The following is a 15304-nucleotide window of genomic DNA, read 5'->3' as shown; positions in this document are numbered from 1 at the left end:
GTCTGTGCAGGAGGCAGTTTCTGTGTAATCAGGCAGGCTGCCACATCTGTCAACTGCTGCACATCTATCGTGTGTTTTATGGGGTCACCCACAGCACCCCTGCTCTTCTACCAACACCTACCAAGACTTCTGCTGCCTTCTCTACATGGAATACAACCTACACATCACAGTACAGCCTGCAAGCAGAGAGGCGATGTCAGAGAATAAAAGTAAACATAAACTATGACCAAAATCTAGAAGCAGATAGTGACAACTGGAAAATCAATGGTAAAATGCATAGTAAATCCAAATTGTTTCCCCAAGGAAGACTTGGAGGAAGTGGAATAATACATTTCAAAGCAAGAGTCCCATGCATACGAAACTTAACAAGCCTTGCCTTCTCATGCCTCTTTCTATATAGCTATAAATTTAGTGCCTGGGAAAGGCATCTCACTGTTAGTGCTAGAAATTCTGCTTATTTGCAAAGCAGCCACATGCATCCCAGACTGTGACCAGGAAAGCTATTGTTCACATCACTCATACTAATATCTCAGCTCTGTCACATCAGAACCAAGCCAGACTTACTAGGAAAGACAGAAAGGTTCTCTCCATCCCATTAGCAAGTCATTAAGAAGGTGTTCCTCCGTCACGTGACAAAACTGCACAGCAACATAAGCTCTCAATTTTGGCTAACAGTGCCCTTCTTCCTCCTGCAACTCCTCTCACCAGGACTGTATTGAGTCTGTGTGACCTTCTGTAGTAGTTCACAGATTTTAAGTGCAAGCACAACACACTGCATGCCCTTCTCTGGCACCACATTAATCACCCTACTTTAATGACTTCTGCTGATAAACCACCCTGTGTACCTAACTGTCCTCCCCAGCGGCTGCATCTACAGCAATAAATTAAACGTGCCCTTTCCCATGCCCTGCCATCATGTAATCCACTAGTAGAGACAAAGCTGCTGAGAACCTCAGCTGGCATTTAGGGGTGAAAACCAGCAGGGATCAAGAGACCCCAGCTTTACTGGCTATTTGAGAGGTGACCCTGAATCTCTCAGTCAATGTTTTTTCATACAGAATAATCCTAGTTCTTTTCAGCCGTAATGGGAACCACGGATATAAAATGCCACTTATTACTGGCATGTATTTATATCACCTATTACTATACATAACTACAGATCAGAACTACCTTCAACTAAACAAACATATCTACAAACAGAGAACATATGATTTTGTAGTATTATTTCTTAATTATTTCACTCTCTTCCAGGAAACTCAAGTCCACAGCTGAGCACTATTAAAGACACAAGATCTTTATGATAAGAAAAGCAAAACAATGGCCTGATATGACCTAACGAAAGCACAGGATACTACCCCCCTCCAGGGTAGAAATCTCCTTATTCCAAAACTTCCTTTCAAGTGCTCTGAATACATTACTAAACAAAGAAACAAGAAATTCACTTTTTCAAGGCAGTAACATTTTTTAAAATAGTGGCATCTGACATTATTCCATAAATCTTCCCCAAAATCAATGTGTTTTATGTCAGCTGGAACCTTTAAACTTAAGACTAAAACAAATTTAGGTCTGAATCGCAACACAAAGATACATGTAATAAACTAAATACGTCAAAAGCTTCAGTGGAAGAAGGTTTGCTGGAGGTTTAACATGGAGCGAAAGGCACACATAGCATTGCAAGACTGACCTATGTGATGCTAAGTGATGTATGGTGCTGGGAGTGCTACCAACTCATAGGACTGGAGAAACAGACTGAGTTCTTAGCTGCCACAGATTTCATATCTGACCATGGAGGGCATCTCACAATCTGTCTCTGTCTTTGATCCCTGTGATAACATTTTTTTCCTCTCTTCATCTCTCAGATACTTAAATTGTAAATTCAGTGTGTCTGAAGATGTAAAGACAAGGAAGCCTACATCTTCATAGAAGCCTATAGATGTTACCACATGGAAAGTAATAATCATAGTAATAACAAAATCACGTTGCATAATTCCAACATTTAACCATTTTCACATAGCTTCCTATCCAGAAAGTATTCTCAAAGGAATTAATTCGGCCTTTCTCCCAAGATCGCTTTTGTAACCTTGTTTCCTACATAAAAAAAACCCTGCAATCACATACTGTGTGTAACGTCACGCTTCTGTCTGTCTGTCTTCCCTTAATAATTTCTCTAAAGACATTCAACAAAGAGGGAGCAGTCTCAAATTACTCAGTTATTAGAAGTTCCTTCTGATTCCAACTTGTGCTCAGACAAGAGAGAGACAGTCAGCATTCGCATTAAGGGACAAACCTTCCATGTTGAGTCATAAGAGAGTGCAGAATCTGCAGATAAAACAGATGTACCGAGACACAAAACCATGTAAAAAGCTGAAGTTCACAATTACAGGTGCACCCATATGGGTAAATAAAAGTGGGATAGAAAGCAAGTTGGAGCACTGGAGCACACTGCTTGATAACTTGCCTTCTGCATGTTTTTGGACTACTCAAACTACCTACTCACAAGATAAGCCTGCTGCCAGGAGGGCTGCCTGAGCAGCATGGATGTGACCTAGGCATTGTGACCTGGCTGTCAGTTCAAGTGCCAGACCTTCACCTCCTTCTACACAGCAGCTCAAACACAGCCAGGGGCTGCATTCAAAAGACAAGCACTAACAGGAAGCTGAGGTTCATGATTTCTGATGCATACTGAAAAATCGGAGGCGTTTTCTTAGTGCATCTGGTGGGTGCAGTACTCAAGCAGAAACCAGGGGTGTGGGAAGGTTGTCGAATACACATACATTGCCTCACAGCAATGCCTTGACGACCTTCTGTCCTGCCACTCTTCCATCTTTGACCTGAATTTGAATGTAAGTGCCATAAGTCAAGATGTACAGAAGCACCAAGTGGGTGGCATCTCCGCTAGAGCTAGAGCTAGAGCTCTTTCTGGAGTTAAGCTTTGCTGCCTGGCGTGTGGCTGCTTCAGACTGAGTGCCCAGTCCTCCCCACAGTCCCCTGCCTACTTCCATGTCCCTCCATGATGGGCATTCCCAAATAGTCTCTTCCAAGTCTCGTATTATTGCCACAAAAATCTACTACTGCAGACATCAATTACTTCCCTATGCACCCTATACCTATATCAGTACTCATACATTTAAAAACAACAACTTGTGCATACTTCCTAACTTTAGTGCCTTTACATTCAGGAGACAAATCAATAAACAGCACATACAGTTACAGAAATATGTATCACCCAGAAAGAGTTATGAAAATGCTTGCTGCCTTACTGTTCTCTACTCACAAATTTTCAAGAATAAAATTCTGTAACAGAAAGATCTGTGACATCTTTAGGTTTGTCTTTAAAAGTATCAGGTAAATACTGGACAATATACTACCAACTGTACCAGAACTCCATGGCTATATTAATTATAGTTTCCTTTTAGTGGTCTGCCTTAAGTCCTTTTCATCCACTATTTACAGCAGTGCTCCTTTATCCTGAGACTTTCTTCCCATAATACAGTAGCATTGCAACAGGGGTCTTACCACCTGCTTGTCTAAAACTGCACTACTTTCATTTAAGGTCCTGACAAACACACAAAACCAGTGTTGCCCTCTGATCCAAGCATTTAAATTCAGGAGCTAGTTATTCCCTTGTTGAATTCTGAAATTTGTCAGTTGTTCTCTGTGGGATTATCCCTAGCCCAAATCTTGTCCTCAAAATATGTCTATATGGGGAGAAACCTGCCATACCAGGACTTTCCTCTGAGTGATTCACCTCCATTACCTAATCTCAGAAAGAGATATCTTTAAGACTGGGAATCTGTGAACAGCCATTGATGGGATCCTCTTGGGCCACACAATGATTTCTTAACGAATGGCACCTGAAAATACTCCCGCTCCAGGGACCTTCAGTTTCCAATGGGATGGTCTACAGATTTAAGTCAATCTTTGGAAATGCTATTTTCCTGAAAAGAGACCAGGATAAAAGCCTAGGGTTTAGGTAGAGAAAAGAGAAGTAAAACGAGCTGTTTAGCAAATAACCACATGTGGTGAAATCTTTTCTGTTCTTCATACTGAACAAGACTGGTCACTGTTTACAGATGCCGCTCTAATATAGTGTATGAAGCCTTACGGGGATTGAGGAGGAATAAAGACAGCACTGAATTTCTCATAAATAAAGGTCTATGGCCCAGCTATCCAGCTATCATGAGAAGGACAGTCTGTATTTGTGATCTGTATCTGACTGGGAAAAGGCTACAAAGCTTCCATCGTCTGAGTGTCTCCCATGGAGTTTTCAAAGGAGGATGCAGTGCAGCATTTGAAAAATCCTGAAGCCCTCAATGAGGAGATACTGCTTTGAAAATGGTGGGAGAAAAGCCTCGAAGCTGTAATTTATGTAAATACACATACACACACTGCCCTGAGTACTCATTACAATTGCAAAGACAAACTTCCAAGCATGAAATGATACGATATTGTCTCTCTAGTTCTGTCACAATTGGCTGGTTTAGCAAAATGTAACAACAAAACTAAAATAAACATCACCAGTGAACTTCACTGTCCTGTGGAAAAGCAGTGTGCCAGCCAATAAATACATTTGTTGCCACTGCAACACAGCAAAGTCGGATCAACAGCAGGTAAATTATAACCAGCAGCACTGGAATGATAATCTGATTTTGCTGTAAAAACAAAAAAAAAAAAAAGAAAAAGGCTATATTTTGTTATACTTATTTGTGTCACGAATTATATCAAAACACATCTAGATGTTGATGGTACTTCAAATATACTGTGTAATGAAAAATATGATGAAACAACTTTTGAAGTAATTATTACTTCATTTATGTAAATAATTATTTATTAAGTAATTTATTACTTATTACTTGATAAGAAAAAAATATTGTATTATCAGAAGCATCGTATTTCGAAAGCAGTCATTTCTTTCCACTACCAGTTTCTAGCAGTTTAGGTAACTCAGAGTTTCATCTGTTGGTGGGAGGGAAAAGATTTGAGTAGCTACAAGTGCAACTACACAAAATGGCTTGTAGTTGAAAGACAGATGACAGCAGGATGGAACACATAACCAGAACATTTCAGAAATCTAAAATTTTTTTCCTATTGATATAATATGGACAACAGATGGGTTTTTAAATGCAGCTCCTGATACAACTTTGCATGTGAGAAGGAAAATAATTTGGAGTTCACGGGAACAGGAGCAGATTGTTCTGTGGATCCGGTTGGTGTCATTCTACACCCTTACATTCTCCTGCAAAATACTGTAAGCAGAACAACAGGAGTCCAAAATTCTCCACACTGGCTCCACCTCAGTAAGCCATTTCTATTTACAAAGTATATAAGCATATATTTTAACTTCAGGAGCACGTGTAGGACCCAGTGATTTCACTATGACTTAGGAATCTGCCTGAAATCAAAGTTTCACTTACAGGGTTTGCTAATCAAGTACCAGATTCATCTGGCAGTTATTAATGGGCTTCATTTTTCACTGGGTCCGTATGTTATGTTTTCCCCCTGCCACAGCATTTTCTTCATTTCCTAACTGATGTGCTCACCCAACGGGCCAAGACAGGCCAAAGCTGCATGCAGGAGGCATCCAAGCAGCAATGGACAAGACAAGCGACAGGACTGTGAACATGCAGGACAATCTCCCAAGTGCACCAGAAGCATCATTGTCAACACAGAGGAAAACATAACAAACAGTATCAAAAGCTTAAGTTTAATCACTTTAATTACTGAAACTCTTCCTGCTTAAGTCTTAAACTAGCAAACCCATGAGGGGTAAAAACCCACAGGGGAGAGAAGACAAGGCTGCTCATGGTCTGCCTTCTCTCACTGGTGAGGTCCAAGCCTGACCATTGTAACCCAGGTAGCTGGGAACAGTGAGGCACCACAGTCCCACAGCATCACCCACTCTAAGCTACCAGCGTATGATTGTGAAAGACTATAAGCTCTGTGTCTGTAGCAATGACAATTAACATTTTTCTAAACGCAGCATTTAAACATCTGGATCCGGGTCTATGCATGCTGCCCTTCTCTTGTGCCTTTACCTGCTAACTGCATCTTAGGCTATTTTCCCTCTTAAGTAAAGGAGACAGAACTGGACTTCAAAGCCATATGTAGACTGACTTTTGTGATGACTTCTATGTTTAATAGCATAAATACTACAAGCAGAGGTGCTCATAGTAAATCATGCAAATATCAGTTGCTTTGAGAACAGTCATTTAAAAACAGACAAAAAAAAGTATTAAGGTTCAAATCCTGCAGTCAGTTTTAGCACAAACCCCCTATTGGCTCCCTATGGATTGATGGCAGAATACAGCATCTGTCTACATGACATCTCTGTAAAATAAGGAACTGGAACTGACATAACAATGATATTGTCATGCCTCTGTCATACTTTTTAATATAATTCACGTGAAAATCAGTATGAGGTGTTGTGAATCTTGCCCCAAACTCATGAACTGTGTAGCAGAATCAGGAATTGAACCTATGGGTACTGAGTCCCTGCCTAGCCTGCCTAGTCACTAGACCATACTTCCTTAGGTAGAGAATTACAGTAAATACATCAAGTCAGCTGTGTACTGCTGAGCTTGTGTGGTCACACATCACAGACAGTAAAACATGCCACCATAAACTCAAAGGTGTATTCCCATACATATAACACTGTCATTTCTAGTTCTGATACAAAGTGTTCAAATTCCAAGTGCAACCACATGCATTAAAAGCAGTTTTACAGATGGAATAAAAAATACATTGAAGCAGTGAGTGTTATTCTACTGTTCAGACTATCTTTACAAAATGGTTATAAAAAATTGTCATCACCATCTCAAATCTACAAGAATGACGTCAGTGGAAATGAAAAACTTACTTTTTCACTAATGCAACCAGGCAACTTACTGCATGCAGTATGCCAGCAAAATGGACTTGCTGCAGAAGGAATTGAACTGGCACAAACACAACAGAAAGGATTTTAATCTACAAGCACTGGATTGTGGAAAGCAACTGCACAAGCAAGCATTCTCCATGCAGATAAACCAAATCTTTCATGATGCTCTTAGAAAAACAATTCCATTCACAAAGTAAACCTTTCTACAAGCATCTCCAAAGTTTGGGAAGGTTCAAAGCCAGGGCCAGCTGAGGTAAAGAAAGACAGTACACATATTTTTCTATGGTGAAACCAGTTCTCTACAACAGAGAAGGGTGTTGTATTGGTGCTTCCAAAGAAACATGCAACATGTCTCTTTCCCATTCCATTGGCAACACCACTACGGTGTTGAACTCACCTTGGTAAGACTGATGATGCAATCAACACAATCCCATTGCTAGCTTTGTCTACAACTGAACAAAAGCTTTTGCTTCTCATCCCCCACCAACAGCAGAGCCATCATGAATTGTGATCTGTCTCTCCCCAAGCAGTGGCACGTTCACATGGGACTGGCTGAGGGTAGCAGGACTGCAACAAGCATAGTCAGAGGAACCAGGCAAATGCTCTCGAATCCATTCCTGTGACAAGCAGCTAAGACCACATAGGTCAAGTTATGCATTATACAAATTTCAGTATTACCTAGGGGCCAATTTCACACACTAAACAGCTCTGGGGAGGCCACAAAAAAGTTGTGCTTCAGCAACACAACCTGGAAAAAGGGAGGCTGTTGCATGGCTCCAGACACCGTACCAAGGCACATAGTGAAACCAGACTTAAGAGCAAATAAGCTTACAATAATGAGAAGATTTTATTAAAACTCTCCCATCTTAATTTATTCTTTATTTTATCAGTCTTACTGTAAATTTGTTTGGGTTTTGTTGTTGGGGGTTTTTTTAAATGTTTCAATCTGCTAAAAAAAGTCTTCTTGAAGATGGACTGGTAATGAAATACAAATAGAATGCTAAATATGAAAAGTGTAATGCACGGCATATTTTTTTCCTTTACTTATTTCATTTTAATTTGCACCTAGTCATTTTCATGCTGAGCATCTCATTTGGTTAAATAATTAGCGTAAATTAAATTTCACCTTTTTTAACAGGCAAAAATGGTGAAACTGAGTTGGTAATTGTTTCAAGTTTTGCCACAATATAGGAACAACTTGATAACCTGACAACACTTAAGGGTTTGAATGGACAAGATACATAGGCTTTTAACAAAAGCAAGGAAAATGGAACTGTGTACAGCAACTTGCAGGGCAAGAAATCCCTCTCTGTAAAGCCTTATGACATGGACCAGTAACCTCTGAAAGACCTCAGGATGTGAGAGTTTACTCCTGAGCAAGCCACTGTCTGCTCATACACAGAAATACATGCCCCTCCTTGCCTGTGTATTGGCACCACTCATGGCAAGTTACTTTCTTTCATCCAGCAGCCCCATGCTTACCCTACTCTGCTCACTCACACTGATTTCAACAGAAATTGCACCTGAATCAAGGCCAGCCCACACCTCCCACGGCAGATGGTAAACAATCCTTGCTTCTCATGGGCTCTGATCCCAGCTATGCTCATCTGCCATGGCACTGTCTCATGCCTGCACAGCCCCAGCTCACCCTTGGTCACCCCCCAGCAAAGGCCAGCAGGCACAGGCTCTCTCACCTGACAGGGCAAGGCAGCAGGCAGCCACAACAACCCCTCTGCTGCTATACTCATCTCATCAACTCCACCAAAATGTGGGGTGAAAACTCCCATGTGTCCCATGATGCTCCCTCTGACCCTCCTGGCCTTACAAGTCTTGGCTCTTAACAAATCCACAAGGACTTCTCATCCAGAAGAGTAAGGGAAACTCAAGTAAAGGACACTCAAAACACATCAGAAAAGTGCCCTCATGCCACTAGCGAAATATCAACAATTTTATATGATGTCCATACATATTGTTCATCTGCATTAAGAAACTCATGGAGTTGCAGAAAGGAACATAGCTATTAGTCAGACAAGACCCACTATACAGTCAAAGGTAAAACATATTGGAGTTGATACAAAGAGAAAGCATTTTATGAATTCTAATTTTGGTTATCATCATACAGACTCAGGAAAACATCTTGGCGTCCTTATATGCCACTATTTAGATTCACAGCTCTAAGCTTCTGCTGCTGTAACAGTAACGTGTCTATACAAAACTAAGTCAATTCAGTACAATAAATGAAAATTCTCCTGAAGACTGAAACTTATTGTAAATCTTTGTAAAAAAGCAAGTTTCTTCTGACGAATATTGCACTGACAATCCAAGAGAAATCCTGCATTTGCTTGGAAAGTAAGGACGTAACAAGAGCAGCATGGTCCACTTCCTTATAGCGCCTTTTTGACATCCCTTGGCCATGACCTGAATGGCCTCCCGTGTGAGAAAATAAATGTTTCCGTCTGTGCTTGTTCATCTCCTCCTCTCTGTGCTGAGGTTATCAGCAGTGGTGCTACAGCAGCAGCTCACAGATGCAACTGTTTGTCACTGTAACATCTCAGCTGTTGTCCCTACCAATGCACTATCAGCCTCTGTGTTCACATGCACATATGGTAGTGTAGAAGACCATTAATATCAGCACTAATTTTTGACCATTTGTTGTTAATGACAATAAAATCTCAAAATACAGAAGTTAATAACCCTATGTCACAGTTTACAGATATTTCATTTTACACATAAAACAAAGGGAAAAAATTATTTGGTCAAGATGAGAGGGAGAAGGAGAGTTTGAAGGGGAATTCAGGAGCATTAAACCACTCCTTTCTGAAAAAGACATTATTCCTACTCCTTACCTAGAGACCTGTTATTCTTGCACCTTTATTTCCTGGCATTATTACTTAATATTTGTATCCATGCCACTAAAGCAAAAAGTCATCCAAGCCTTAACAACTCAGCATGACTTTGAAGAACAAACCTAAGTAACAGCAGAGTAAATTGTCAAGGAAATATTATTAAAGGAAAAATTAACTTAAAATAAATTGCTTTCATTCTAAAGCATTCATATAATCACTTGCCTCCCTTTTCTATAAACTGGTTGTAAAATCTCTTGAGACAGAGGACTGTTGTGTTGCACACATGCCTAATGATACTATAGGGCCATATTTAAAAGATTTATATAACCATTTATAGGGGCAATCACAGCTCATCAAGTTATTTTCTTTTACATGTGAAATCACCCCATTTAAGGGACTTTTCCCATTTATTATTCTACAATGCTTTTCCAGAGGCAAAACAAGAGCAGGGGGTCGGGGTGGGGGGAATTTGGCACGCATATATACAAAACCCTCAAGAACTGCTCATGCCTGAGCAAATTCACTTCTCTGTCTGTTAAACACTCCCATCCCAAGACTTTGTTTCAAGACACATCCTCATAACAAATAGCTGGACTGTGTCTGCACAGCTGAGACTATCAACACACAACATCTCATTTCAAAACCCAATCATTTCAAACCTATTTCACAAAAGTTGAGTGCCATTATTTCTTTGCCTATCTTGCTTTCTCCTGCTTGCAAGCATCTCACCAGGCATGATTCATGTTACATAACTCCAGCTTTTTAAAAACAACAGTTATGCAGCTAGGTAGTATGATAGATTAATGAGGCAAATCCAGAAGTTGCTTATTATAGAACCAGACAATAGCTGCTCCTTAAATAATATGCCTATGCAACATTAAACAAACGAATACGCAACTGCACCAGCACTGTTTACATTCACAGTTAAATAAATCTTTCATATTCAGGGTAGAATAGACTCTAGACTACTCAGTGGCTCTTCTCATGTCACAATATGCAAACTCCCCAGTGCATATGTGTTTTATTTTTAAAAGTGACCCACCCCCCCAGTCATTAGAAAATAACAGTTGAATATTGAGTCAGTTAATTTCACTCATAAGAATGCTGTATTGCTTTAATGTTCTGGCTGACTGTGCTGAGACAAAATCCTCCTCCCTGAGTTAGCTGCAAAATGCTTGTGTTTTGCAAATAACCACTTTTACTTATATCCCTATTTTGGTTACAAAGTTTAAAAGCAGCAGCTGGAGAGGGTTAAACAGGCTTCCTGTTAAGGCTCTGCAAGAAGCAAGCCCCTATATTCCAGCAAGACAAAGAAATTTGTTCGGGCCCTGTATATTCAGCATTGTTCAGCACTATTGGGACCGTATTCCAGGATCCCTCAATGCCCACCTGACAGTGTGTCCTTTCTACTACAGAGGTGATATGGTCTCCCCAAGGCAAATCATCACCTGACCATCCTGGTCCTTGCAGCTCAGATATGTCCAGTGACATGCTATGTGGAGCAAGTCAGTGCCATATAACTGCATTCTCTTCTCAGTTGCTTATAAAGCCTGTATTTCTGGCATCACCACCACAGCAGAGCAATAGGGAGGCGACTGGCTGCCCCAGGGAAGAGACAGCAGCAGTGGGGGCCCTGTGCAAGCACCAGCTGGCTGCCGAGCCCAGACCTGAAACTAGGTCTCAGCCCACTTGACTGCAGGGGAAGGGAGGGGGTAAAAAAAAAAAAGGCAGCAGCACTTTCTCAGAGCAGGAAGAAGGGGAGGCCACGAGCGTTTCCTGTTGTGCAGCTGAAACAAGCAAAGACGTCATTACACTTACGCTCCCTCAGGGTGTCAGCAGATTGAGGGCCAAAGTTCAGTCATTTCCAATGCACCACAAGGAGGGAGGTTTTAGAGGAGAAACCAGCAGTGGCTTTATTGCTAACAGTGTTCTCTGCACTTGCATAGCAAAACAGCTAAGCAGTGTGTTACCACGCTCAGCTGCAAAGTATCGTATGTGACTAGAAACAATATTTGCTCAGGAGCCGTGCTGCTCTTGTTTTTCTTGTACAGCTTGTGTAAGAATATTACTGCAATACAGAAGTAGAATAAAATATTACTATGATATCAAAATGCACTAACCTCTCACTGCAGCACATACTTCTGCAAGCATCTGGAAATGAAGCCTTACAGAGTTTTGGATCCCATGGTGTAAAACATGTTTTGTGAATGCATCTGGGGCACAACTAGTGTGTAAAACTCCAGGATTCCCTTGTCAGATATGGCTGACAATCCGGCAGAGCAAGCACAGATGCTTCTTTTCAATTTACCCATCTTTCTGAAGCAGGTAGGGGCCCAGCTTAAGGAAAGAGGTGAAAACACAGGAGTTGGGTAGTGGCATGTGGATGTTTAACATTTCCTAACTGATTGTCTCTCAAGCTGTCCATCTAAACTTAAGTAACTCATTAGTATACCTGGCAAGCATAGGGAGAATCAGAATTACAGTCCTACCCACCATTACTGCCTTCTTAGGTTAGACATTAGAAAGACTTTTTAAATGGAAAGCATCGTTAGGACTCCATTTCAGAGTCTCCACTCACCACTGGAAGCTTTAAAGTGCAGTCTGAACAACCACAAGTAGGAAATGCTTTGGTTATAGCTGATCCTCCTGAGGTAGAGGGATGCACAGGTTTACAGTATGCTCTCACTCATGAGACACATTGTAGATCCATTTTTAATAGTGTCTGAACAACATGTCGAAATACAGTGATAAATACAGTCATTGCACAATAAGCATGTCCTAGCAACAACCTCTGGTGCACGGGACACTAGATGTTTCCTCTATACGTTGAATGTGACAGATTGGTTAGCAGTGCTCCACTTGATAAAAGTCAATTTTCGAATAGAGGTACTTAACAAACTTCAGTGAAAAAGGTTACAAGGAGTTTGGAAAATGCTCTTCCGAATTCTCTTCTCATAGTACCATCACTAGCTGAAGAGAGTATTTTTGCTGTATTTCTGCAATAACCACCCTGTGGTCACACTGGGAACTGAAGCCAGTCTTTCGGCCTTAGTAATTTTCAATGTATTAGAGCTGAAACTAGAGAATCACCAGTCTGTATCTTGGAGTCATAATATATTGCATCTTTCATGGGACATACGCAGTGTCACTGGCTAACCAAAACTGCTCATTTTACTAGAAGAAGGTCAAAGACAGCATTTTAATTACTTATAAACTAGACATTTTGGATATACTTTCAAAAAACTTTCTTCTACAAGGTTATGAACTGGTTTGGTTGTTTTCTACCCCTCCCTTTAGAGATAAATTTGTCAAAGATAGTGTAACTCTAGGATTAGCTACCCAGTTAGTATGAAGAAACCTCTACTGGTTCTTGTTCTGACATTAGCTTGAAGAGTTAATCCTGAAGGTTGTCAATCTGGCCCTAATCATCAGGATTTTTTTCAATATAAAAAAAATAAGCAGACAAATCAGTCTTTGGTGTTGGTAATGATTTGCACTACACAAGCATTAACTGTAGCAAAGACAGTTTGATTTAGTTCAATCAGAGTAAAGTGATCAGAATCTGGCCCTTAAAAATGTGGGTGCTAGAACAGAATCCAGCCCATATCATACAACACAATGGGTATAAGTACTGACATTCTTGTGAGAGAAGGAAAAAGGGGACAAAACCCTCAAAAGTACTGTAAGAAAGCTTCCCCTGTGTGCAGCATTCTAAACAACACATAAGAGAGCCATTTGATTTTCTGAAATCTCACCATTTAGTACCACACTCACTCAAAATAAACTTGGCCAATTGTTTTTAGACCCATATCCAAGAATGAAGGAAATGCACCAACAGTTTGCTCTTTTGACCATACTGAGACAACTGCCGCATGGCATAGCAGCAGCACACGGACAAGCTAACCACTAGGCACCAGCATCCCAAATTGCAAGTAGGCATCTTTCACACATATATGGCTGCCCGTTGCAATACAGTGTCTGCTAAAGAACACAGAATGTAACAAGGAACAGCAGTGTATTCACACACCCGTCCATGACCTTAGAGTTAATTTTCATGTAATTACATCTTATTGTTCCATTAGTTGATGAATGGTACCAAGCCATGTCTACCACGGTTTGAGGCAAGAAAGTGCAATATGCTCTCTGCAATATACTTTTCATCCAAATACAACCCCAGTATTTTTAAAAGAGCTGTACCTGTTGCGTTGATTTTATTAATTTTAAGTTTGAAACTTAAAGCAGACAGATGCAAACTGTGCCCTGGTCTCACTGCCAGTGCCCTTGGTACGCTGATGAAAACACGTGCCTTTCCACTCCAAAATAGAAGTTGATTGCGGTAACTACAGATACATATGGAAAACAACTCTGAAACAAAGTTGGCTGCCTACAAAATATCTAGCACCCTTACAGACTCCCACAAACTCAGTTACACTCTTACCCTTTACAACCCATTGTGCAATACTTAGAACAAAGCCACTACATTGTATCACTTGGTAATTTAAACTACTTAAAAGGTTTTTATAATTATTTCACTTCTATTTGAAGGCATATTTGAGAAGTGCAAGTGGAAAAGCCAATATCTTGAGATTTTTTTGTTGAACTGTCTCATCACTAAGGGAATTCTCTCAAACAACCCTATAAGCAGATAATTAAAATATCCTGCACCAATTTTATGAGGAAAACAAGGCAAACAAAGATGGCAAAGTCCAAGCTGCCAAACACCTGATAGCAGGTAATTATTTATCTTCAAAATATATGTGGCAAAAAACAGAAGGGGGGGCTTGTTTTCACTGTGAACTGGGTGTCCAGCCTAAGTACAGCAGTACACAGGATATCGCATGAGAGACTGCCCACGCTGAAGGGCATGATCCAACCACCACTGAAGCAGCGGCAATCAGAAATTCCTGAAGTATTCCTCATCATTTTGTCTTCTCATCTACTGCACTTAATTGCCTCATATCATGCTCTCCTGGCCCAGGAGGACTCTGCCACCAGTTCTGGTCTCTCTCCCCCCGTGTACTTCAGGAGTCTTCAGGCACAGGGACATGCAGCCTCCCATTCAGAAGCTACTGGGAAAATGCTACATTGCCAAGAGGAAAGTTCCCATTATGTGGTGAGGATCAGGTTTAGGATGAAAACATTAAATTTCAAATAGGATGATCCCCTGCAGTGCAGATGTGTGTGAGTGTTCATAGAGATATAGTGTGTGAGTGTATATGTGTATACACATTTACATACATACACTCGTATACGTGAGTGTATAAAGTTATACATACACATGTATGTGTATATAATATATATTCACATAAAAAATAAAAGTTAATACATAAAAGTGATTTAGCCAACAGGTATCAAAACCCTGTGATTGTAACTATCTTTTATAAGTAATGACTTACAGAAATTCTTCAGACAAAACACATTAAATCCTGGAAGGTAAGTGGGGGAAAAGGCAAACTCTCATTTTGGGGCTTCTGAAGTATTTATGTTTTATTTCAAATGTCTAATAAAGATAAAGCAGATTTGAAACTCGTGTTTAAGAACCTGAAATTTTCAACAATGGGTAACCTAACTTCAAGAAACCAAA

General features: G+C 40.4%; 1 protein-coding gene across 3 annotated transcripts in view; it reads right to left on the bottom strand.

The window, feature by feature from the left end:
* Window positions 1–15304, bottom strand: part of HIVEP2 (human immunodeficiency virus type I enhancer binding protein 2) — a 138976-nt gene that overhangs the window by 110239 nt on the left and 13433 nt on the right. The gene's annotated exons all lie outside the window — the stretch shown is intronic.

Source organism: Neopelma chrysocephalum, unplaced genomic scaffold, assembly GCF_003984885.1.
Source record: "Neopelma chrysocephalum unplaced genomic scaffold, ASM398488v2 Primary Assembly neopelma1_23, whole genome shotgun sequence".
Classification (NCBI taxonomy): Eukaryota; Metazoa; Chordata; class Aves; order Passeriformes; family Pipridae; genus Neopelma; species Neopelma chrysocephalum.
Note: the sequence above shows the minus strand (reverse complement) of the source record. Positions and strands in the feature narration are given on the sequence as shown.